Raw genomic sequence first — 8,901 nt, 5'->3', positions numbered from 1 at the left:
AAAAAAAAAAAAATACTGAATCCCCAATATGCACCCATTTCTGGGGTGATTAACCAGCTACTTGGTGGCAAATTGATTACATTGGACCACTTTCAACCTGGAAGGGACAGTGTTCTTTTCTTACTAGAATAGACACTTAAGTCTGGATAGAGATTTACCATCCTTACCTGCAGTGCTGCTGTCAAAACTACCATTTATGGATTCACAGTATGCTTTATGCACCATAATGGTAAGGATGCAGCACTGCTTCTGACCAGCGAACTCATTTCACAGCAAACCAAGTGTGGAAATGGGACCTAAGGTCATGGAATTAGCTTAGGTCCTCTATTTTCCTGCAACAAGTGGACTGACAGAAATGTAGAATGGCCTTTGGTAGGTCAGCTAGTTGGCATTGCTTGCATTGCCGGGGCAACGTCCTCCAGGATACATGCACTAAATCTGCATCCAATTTGTGGTGCTGTTTTTCCCATAATGAGCATTCACAGAACCACAGATCAAGGGGTAGAAATGGGAATCCTCATTTTACCCTCTGTCAGCAGAAAAAAGTTTTGTTCTATGATCCTCATAGAACTGTGACAATCAAAGAAAGTTTCCCTATTGACTGGTCTGATTGATCCTAACTACAAAGGGAAAATTATTGCTTCACAGTGTGGATAAGGAGGAGACTTCTGGAACCAGGAGATTTTTCTAGGGTGCTTCTTTGTACTCTTATGTACTGTGATATAAATAAATAGAAAATTAGAACTCAATTCAGACAGGACTGTTGGTGGCCCAGATCCCTGACAAATGAAGGTTTTCACCCAACCAGATCAGGAACCATGACTACTGTGGACAAAGGGAATATAGAATGAATAACGAAAGAACATTCTATATTCCAGAATATAGAATGGGTAATGAAAGAACATTCTATATTCCAGAAGAACATTCTATATTCTAGAACCCAGTTATAAATACCAGCCATAAACATGTAAGCAGCTATTAAAAGAAATACTGTAATAGTTATGGGCATTTCTTCCTTATATATGTACATATGTATACTGATTGATCTCCTCTTCTCTGTCATTGCCTTATCTAACATAAGAGGTATTAATAATAATTAACTCATATCACAGTATTTAAGTTATGGGATATAAAAAGGAGAGTATAAATAAGACAGGAATAGAATGACTTTTATCCAGAGACAAAAAAGAGGAGGATTTTAAATCTTTTTATGAGATTTCTATAAAGACATTTATGTCTTCTTGGAAAAAGGTTAACGTGTTTTTGGTTGGACACGGAATAGTGGTTTCAGGTTAGATGTAAGAATAACTTTAGTATTGTCTTTACTTGGAGATTACGTATGGCTTAAAGTGATGTATATGGGTGCCAGAGTAATACATAACAAAAACATCATACTTAGGTGCCTGAAAACAAACCAGTAATGTGTCCCAGATAGATTTGAGAGCCCTCAAATTATGAAATCAGGCTGATAAAACTGGAATTGTAACATGTAATCAGCCAACTTTCCAATCTGCACCGTATTCAATTCTCACAGAAATATTGATCAGAATGAGAGCTTAAGCTCCATTGTGAAACATGACTCAAAAAAAATAAAGCAATAATCTAAACTGATCCTCCAAAATCCATCCTATCCTTCTTTGTGATTTTCCTACTTAATGTCTCCCTAGATCTTCATGCATTCAAATTATCTATAACATTTTAAAGCATAGAACTCCAAACTGAATACATCCTTTAAGGTATAATTTGATCAAAGACAAAGGCCACATCTATTATCTCTCTCCCTACTAATGCAGACTAGGATATCCTCTGTCTGGCTGTCACCCCACAGTGTCACCTCACACTCAGCTTCTGGTGGACTAAAAAATTCCAACTTCCCCCACTCCAATCTAGGTGAGATATTCACACCCTTTACTTTTACTAAGCATCCATAACCTTCTCTCTGTCCTTACTTGTGTTCATCTTTCTCTTAGACTCCATAAATTTCTCACCATCTGAACCACATCTCTTTTCCTCCTTCAGCACCTGTCCTAATGATTTCAAATTTTGATTTATGGCCCTCAAGTGGCTCTTATTGGCTGCTTTCTCAGGAAGTTTTCCTCATGGACTGACTGAATATTACCCTCTGACTGAAGGAATAAGCTGGTAATGCCCTACCTTCTAATAAGGTTTCCCAGATACCTCAAGCCCCAGTATTATCTTACCTGAAATTTCCTCTGCAGGGACTTGTGGGCAGACAAGTATAGACATGAAGAAGGAAAGATAAGCCCACAGTGACCCATACTCCCCTGGCTACCGATGATCAAAACAAGCCTTTGCTGAGGTCCTCATCAGTCTTTCTAAGCCTGGAAATCTCCATTTACTGTGGGATAGGATAGGAGGATTGCCCCAATATAGTCATCCTTGTCTACACTAATTACTCTAGTGACATAGCATCACCAGGAGCAACAGGACATGCTTGAGTTCAAATTTTGACCTCCATCAGCACATATTAGGACAGATTAAGTATCAGAACTTCTTTAGCATCTACTAGTTGAGGCTTTGAATCAAGTATATGCTTCTCTGTCTCTAACTATATTTGGGTCAAAACTTCATCCCAATATGAGAGCTTGGGCAATAAAATGTCCCACTGTTATTTTACTAAGAAGGTAAATTTATATCACCTTAATTATCAGTGTGTCCAAATGCAAAAGAAGATCTATTTTAGATTTTTTGTTATTTAGGATCACTCAAGGCACTCTCTTTTTAGCTTTATACCTCCTTCCCTAGTTAATAAGATATAAAATTGACTTATGAAGTTATAACTCCCTGCAAGGGCTTCCTAACTACATCAATGTTTCCTCAACAGTAATCACAGGCTGGAATGAGAATAGCCAATCATGAAAAAGGAGCACCACCTTTGAGAGATAAAACATCTCCCTAACCTAGAAGACCTATGATGTCAGCTGAGGCAAAGTGAGGACACTAAATAGATGCCATCAGGGTTTCCAACCCAGAGGACACATCTTGGATCATTTCTGGAGATCATTACTCAAGATACCGATTAGATTGTGCAAAGTGCATTGACAAGCATCCCTAAAGACTTTACTTGGAGTTTGTTTGTAGGGGTCAGGAGAATGAGATTTGTGGGGAGTGTGACTGTGAAAATAACATGGGAATATTCTCCCCAGGGGCCAATTAACTGTGAAGACAAACAATTCCTGGAGTCCCTTGATTGATTTCTTTTTAGAACTCAGCTTTCTCTAGCTTAATGATTTTCAACTGGTGTGCCATGAGATAATGTTAGGTGCTATGAAAATGTTTAAAGATCATTAATTATTTTCAAAATAAGTTCAAAGCACAGTAAGTGTATTCTTTTTTTTTTTTTATTTTTTTTTTTACCTACATAATTTAAGAGTGCTACAAAAGTTTAACTATAGGTTTGAGTGTGTCCTGAGATTAAAAAAAAAAAAGGGTTAAAAAACACTGTTCTATCTCCTTTCCATCCAATCCATTTGAGAAGACAGTCTGAGAAATATCCAGTCTCTTTTGCCCACAGGACACTTTTGAGGGTTTTCCATATGCCTGTGCCATGACAAAGAAAAGAAGTCAAGGAATGAGAAGCAGACAATTCCTACCCTCACTGTTAGTCCAATTTTATTGACTACACTAACATAACACATCATGAGATTTCACATACAGAAGTAATAGAAGAAAATGACATAACTCTACCTTTCTTCTTTTACTCCCAACTCATTCTCATACCCTTCCTCTCCTGTGTAAGGATATGTTGGGCTATTCTTTGTGTCTCCATCCCCACTTAGATCCTAAAATGCCTTGCTTCTCTGAGCTTATCTTGTCTCTATATTGCTGCCTATTTTTGCTGCTTCTTTCTTTTGGTGGGGAGGGGCCTAAGGAATTGTAGGAGTTCCTTATACATTTTGGATATTAGCCCTTTATCAGATAGGGTTTGCAAATAATTTATCCCATTCTATAGGTTATGTTTTCATTTTGGTGTGTCTTTGCTGTTCATAAGCTTTTTAGTTTAATGTAATCCCACTTTGTTATTTTTCTCTGATTTCTGCTTTTGGTGTTATACACCAAAGACATCACTGCAAAGGCCATTGTTCTGAAGGCTACCCCATTTTCTTCTAGGGCTTTTATGATTTCAGGACTTATATTTAAGTCATTAATTCATCTTCAGCTGATTTTTGTGTATAGTATAAGGATCCAGTTTGAATGTGAACATCTAGTTTCCCATCACCATTTATTGACAAGATTATCCTTTTCCTATTATGTATGCTTGCCATCCTTGTCAAAGATAAGTTGACCTTATATGCCTGGGTTTATTTTCAGGCTGCCTATTCTGTTCCATTCATTTCTGTGTCTGTTTTCATGCCAGCCAGTACTATACTGTTAGGATTATTGTAGCTGTGGATTATATTTTGAAATTGGGAAGCATAATAGCTGTGGCTGTGCTTTTGATTGCTTGGGCTATTTGAGGTCTCTTCTGGTTCCAATGAATTTTAGGATCTTTTCTATTTCTGTAGAAAATGCCATCAGGATTTTGATAGGGAGTTTTTTCAAGCCATAGGGGGCTTCAGGTAGCATGAACATTGACAAATATTATTCTTCCAATTCTTGAACATAGAATGTCTTTTCATATATGTTTATTTTAATTTCTTTCATCAGCGTTTTAGTTTTGAGTATACAAGTCTTTCACTTCCTCAGCTTAGATCTTTCCTGGGTATTTTATTTTTTACAGATGTCATTGTAAATAAGGTTGTTTTAATTTTTTTGAATAGTCTGTTGTTAGTGCATAGAAATGCAGTTGATTTTTCTGTGTTGATTTTGTATCCTGCAACTTTGTTCAATTCACATATTAGTTTGAAGAGACTTTTTTATGTGTGTGTGTAGTAGTAGTAGTTAGGATTGTCTACATATTAGAGAATGTTATTTTCAAGGATAGGTAATTTTACTTCTTTCTTCCAATTTGGAGGTCTTTTTTTTTTTTTTTCTTTGGCTTAATGGTTATTCAAGTGTTTAATTTCCATGTGTTTATGAATTTTCCCATTTTCTTTGTGTTATAGGTTTCCATTTTTATTTTACTGTGACAGAAAAGATATCTAGAATTATTTTAGTCTTCTGAAGTCTGTTACTTGTTTTTTGAGTAGCATGTCATCTAGCTTGCAGAATGTTCCATGTGTACCTGAGCTGAATTTGTATTCTACTGTTTGCGAGTGAAAGGTTCTATACATACCTTTTAGGTCCATTTGGTCTATTTTTGTGTTCAGCTCTGCTGTTTCATTATAGATTTTCTGTCTGGATGATCTATTCATTATGGAAGGAGGGTTATTAAAGTCTCCTAAATTGTTGCATTGTTGTTGATTTCTCCCTTGAGATCTATCACTATTTTCTTTATATATTTAGATGCTCAGATTTGGGGAACATATTTAAAATTATGTTCTCGGATTCAATTGGCCTTTTAAAATTATGTCATAACCTTCTTTGTATCTCATGACAGTTGTTAACTTAAAATCTATTTTGTCTTTTGTAAGTATGGCCACTTTTACATTTTTTTTTCTCTATCTTTTTTGGATATCATTTGCATGCAGTATCTTTTCCCATCCATTCACTTTCAGCCTGTGTGCCCTTAAACCTAAATTGAGCCTCTTGAAGAGAGCATTCAATTGGATCTTATTTTCATTAATACATATGGCTACTCTGTCTTTTGATTGGTGACTTTAATATCCTTATGTTTAATTATTGATAGATAAGGACTTACTGTTGCTATTTTATTAACTGTATTCAGTTTTATAGTTCTCTTGTTCCTCTCTTTCTGTTTTCTTTTGGTTTTTTTGTTTGTTTGTTTGTTTTTGCTTTTTTGTAGTTATATGCTTTGATTCTTTTCTCTTTATCCTTTTTGTATCTACTAATGGTTTTTGCCTGGTAGTTACTATAAAGTTTGAATCAAACATCTTACAGTCAGAACAGTCTATTTTAAACTGATAACTTCAATGTATACAAAGACTTCCCCCCAACACACATACTTTATGTTATTGATGTCACAATTGCTTTTTATAGTGTATATCCATTAGTAAATTTTTATTGTTATAGTTATGCTTAATACTTTTAACTTTTACACTAACGTAAAGTTATGTAGCCATCACCATTACAGTACTACATTATTCTGCATTTGTCTGTATCTTTACCTTTACCAATGAGATTTGTACTTTCATATGTTTTTATGTTGCTTTTTAGTGTACTTTCATTTCAACTTGAATATATATAGGAGTTACTATGTCGATTTCAGACAAATTAAACTTCAGACCAAGGAAATTATCAGAAATAAAGAGGGGTATTATTATATAATGATAAAGGGGTCAACTCTCCAAGAAGATGTAACAATCCTAAACATGTGTGGATGGCAAACAAGAACATGAAAAAATGCTTAGTATTACTTGTCATTAGAGAAATGCAATTGAAACAACAATGAGATACCACTACATACCTATTAGGATGACAAAAAAAAAAATTCTTGTGGGAATATGAAGTAACAGGAACTCTCATTCATTGCTGCTGAGAATGAAAAATGATACAACCACTTTGGAAGACAGTTTGGCAAGTATGAGGTTAAACAGATTTACTAAACACACTCCTATGTATTCACTCAAGTAAACTGAAATTATGAAATCTATTGAAAACTTTTGGTGCTCACCAAAAAAAATAAAATACTTTACACAAATTTTATGGTAGCTGTGTTCCTAATTGCCCCAAACTGGAAGTAACCAAAATATCCTTCCACAGATTAATGGATTAGCAAACATTGATTTGTATAATGGAACACTATTTACCAATAGAAAGGAATGAGAATTTTGGGAAGATAGCAGACTGGTAGCAACCCTCAGCACAGGCTCCTGGGTAGAGGAAGAAAAACTGGATGGAATAGGACTCTATGAAGACAAAGGTGGGGAGCTGAGCCAAAAAAGTTTGGCAAGCTATAACTCTAAGGAAGAGCTTTCAGGAAAACAAATTACGTACAAAACCTATTGACTAGATGATGGGAGACACCCCTCCCCCCAAAGGCAGGAGGCCTGGCACAGGCTATGTGCCATTTATGAACCTAGACACCACCCCACCAGGCATAAAATTGAACAGATATATTCCCCCACAAGTCCAAACTCCCAGTCCACCTTTTCCCCCTCGCATGGTCTGAAGTTCTGCCCTCTACAGAGCAGAGTGTTTGGTCTTGTCCTAAGAGATTGGGGCATAGTGTAGACCACCAACCATCAGGACAGAATCCATGACTAACAGGGAAGTAAGAGGATGTGAAAAGAAAGGGAAACTCGGCAGGAGCAGGAGCAGTCCCCTGGTTATGACTATGCCTGGTCAGTGGTGGTACTGACCCTCCATTCAGACTGTGTCTGGCAGGATGGAGTGCAAACCCCCCAGCTCTTACAGCACCCACAGCAAGAGAGTGGTTGCCCCAAGTGGACTGAGTTGGGCAGACAGGGCTGCTTCTCAGCCCCCACTGGGCCTGCAGGCACAGGCTAGGTATGGACTGAGACCTGAGAGCAAGGGTGTGAACCCCTGATTCCAACAGAACCCTTGAGCAGTGACTTACTGGGTGTGAACCAAGACCTGAGGGTTAGGGCCTGGTCCCCTGTCTCCAGCAGGGCAGGTGAACAGAGGCTTGCCAGGTGATGACTGAGACCTGTGGGTGGAGTGTGGTGCTCTGACACTAACAGAGCCTGCAAACAGAGGCTTGCCAGGCAGCGGACTGAGACTGGGAGATGGGAGCATGGTCCCTTGACTCCAACTGGTCTGGCAAGCAGAGGTTAGTTGGGTTTGGAGTGAGACTGGTGGGTGGATGCGTGGCCCCTGGCTCCAACTGGGCCTATGAGCAGAGGAGTGGACAACAGTGTGGACTGAGTCTGGTGGGCTGGAGTGTGGATCCCTGGCTCCAATTGTGCTGTTGGAGACCCTTGAATCCCTCTCTGTTGAGCAGGGTTGGCACCACCTGAGACAATTTAATTGGAACCTGTGTCTGGAGCTGTCCACTCGGGGACATTCTGAGGTTGACCTTCAAAGCTCTGTAGTGGAAAAGAACAGAAAGGTGGGGGGCTGGTTGCTGCAGCTGTTTGTATCTCTTCACAGTCAAGATTTAAACATAATACTGTGGTTACTTAGGATAGGATAGAGGTTGACTGATATCAAAACAGAGCTAGCTTGTGCTATCTCACCAAGTAGGTCCTCAGAGTCTACAGCCAAAACTCTGAAAGGGGTCTTTGTAAGGGTGTAGGAGATAAGACACAATTACAAAGCCTAGTGCCTAGGTAAGCACTAGTAGCCTAGGTAAGCACTAGTAGCCTATCTCTACTACCTGGGAACCCCAATTCAATCTCACTCTACCAGTTCTAATAAGCAAATGATGGAAAATAAACATGGTGTGGACCCAACAGAAGAACTCTGGCAACATTAATAACCAGAGTAGATCAACCCCTCCAAGAAATGACAAAGGAGATACAACTGAAGATGCCATGCATAGACAAATGGCAGCAATGTTAGAAATCAAATTCGGAATATGAATAGCAAGTAAGATAAGTAGAATGGGAAAAAAATATAGAAATTGAATTCCAAAGAGTAGTTCGAAAGTTGTCTCAAGAAATTAATGAATTCAAAGCCCAAGTCACCAAAGATATGCACATAATGACAAAAGACATAGCAGAGCTCAAGGAAATGAAAAAGTTAGTTGAGGAGCTCCAAAATACAGTAGAATCCCTCAGTTATAGAGTTGACGAGGCAGAAAAAAGGATCTCTGAAACTGAAGACAAAGCTTTTGAATGTTCCCACTCAAGGAGGCAGACAAATGGAAAGCAAAAACTGATCGTTCCCTGAGAGTTGTGGGATTACTCCAAAATATCA

The sequence above is a fragment of the Otolemur garnettii genome, unplaced genomic scaffold (genome assembly GCF_000181295.1).
Source record: "Otolemur garnettii isolate 467f Iridium unplaced genomic scaffold, OtoGar3 scaffold00142, whole genome shotgun sequence".
Classification (NCBI taxonomy): domain Eukaryota; kingdom Metazoa; phylum Chordata; class Mammalia; order Primates; family Galagidae; genus Otolemur; species Otolemur garnettii.
The sequence above is the reverse complement of the archived record's forward strand: the minus strand, read 5'-3'. Positions refer to the sequence as shown.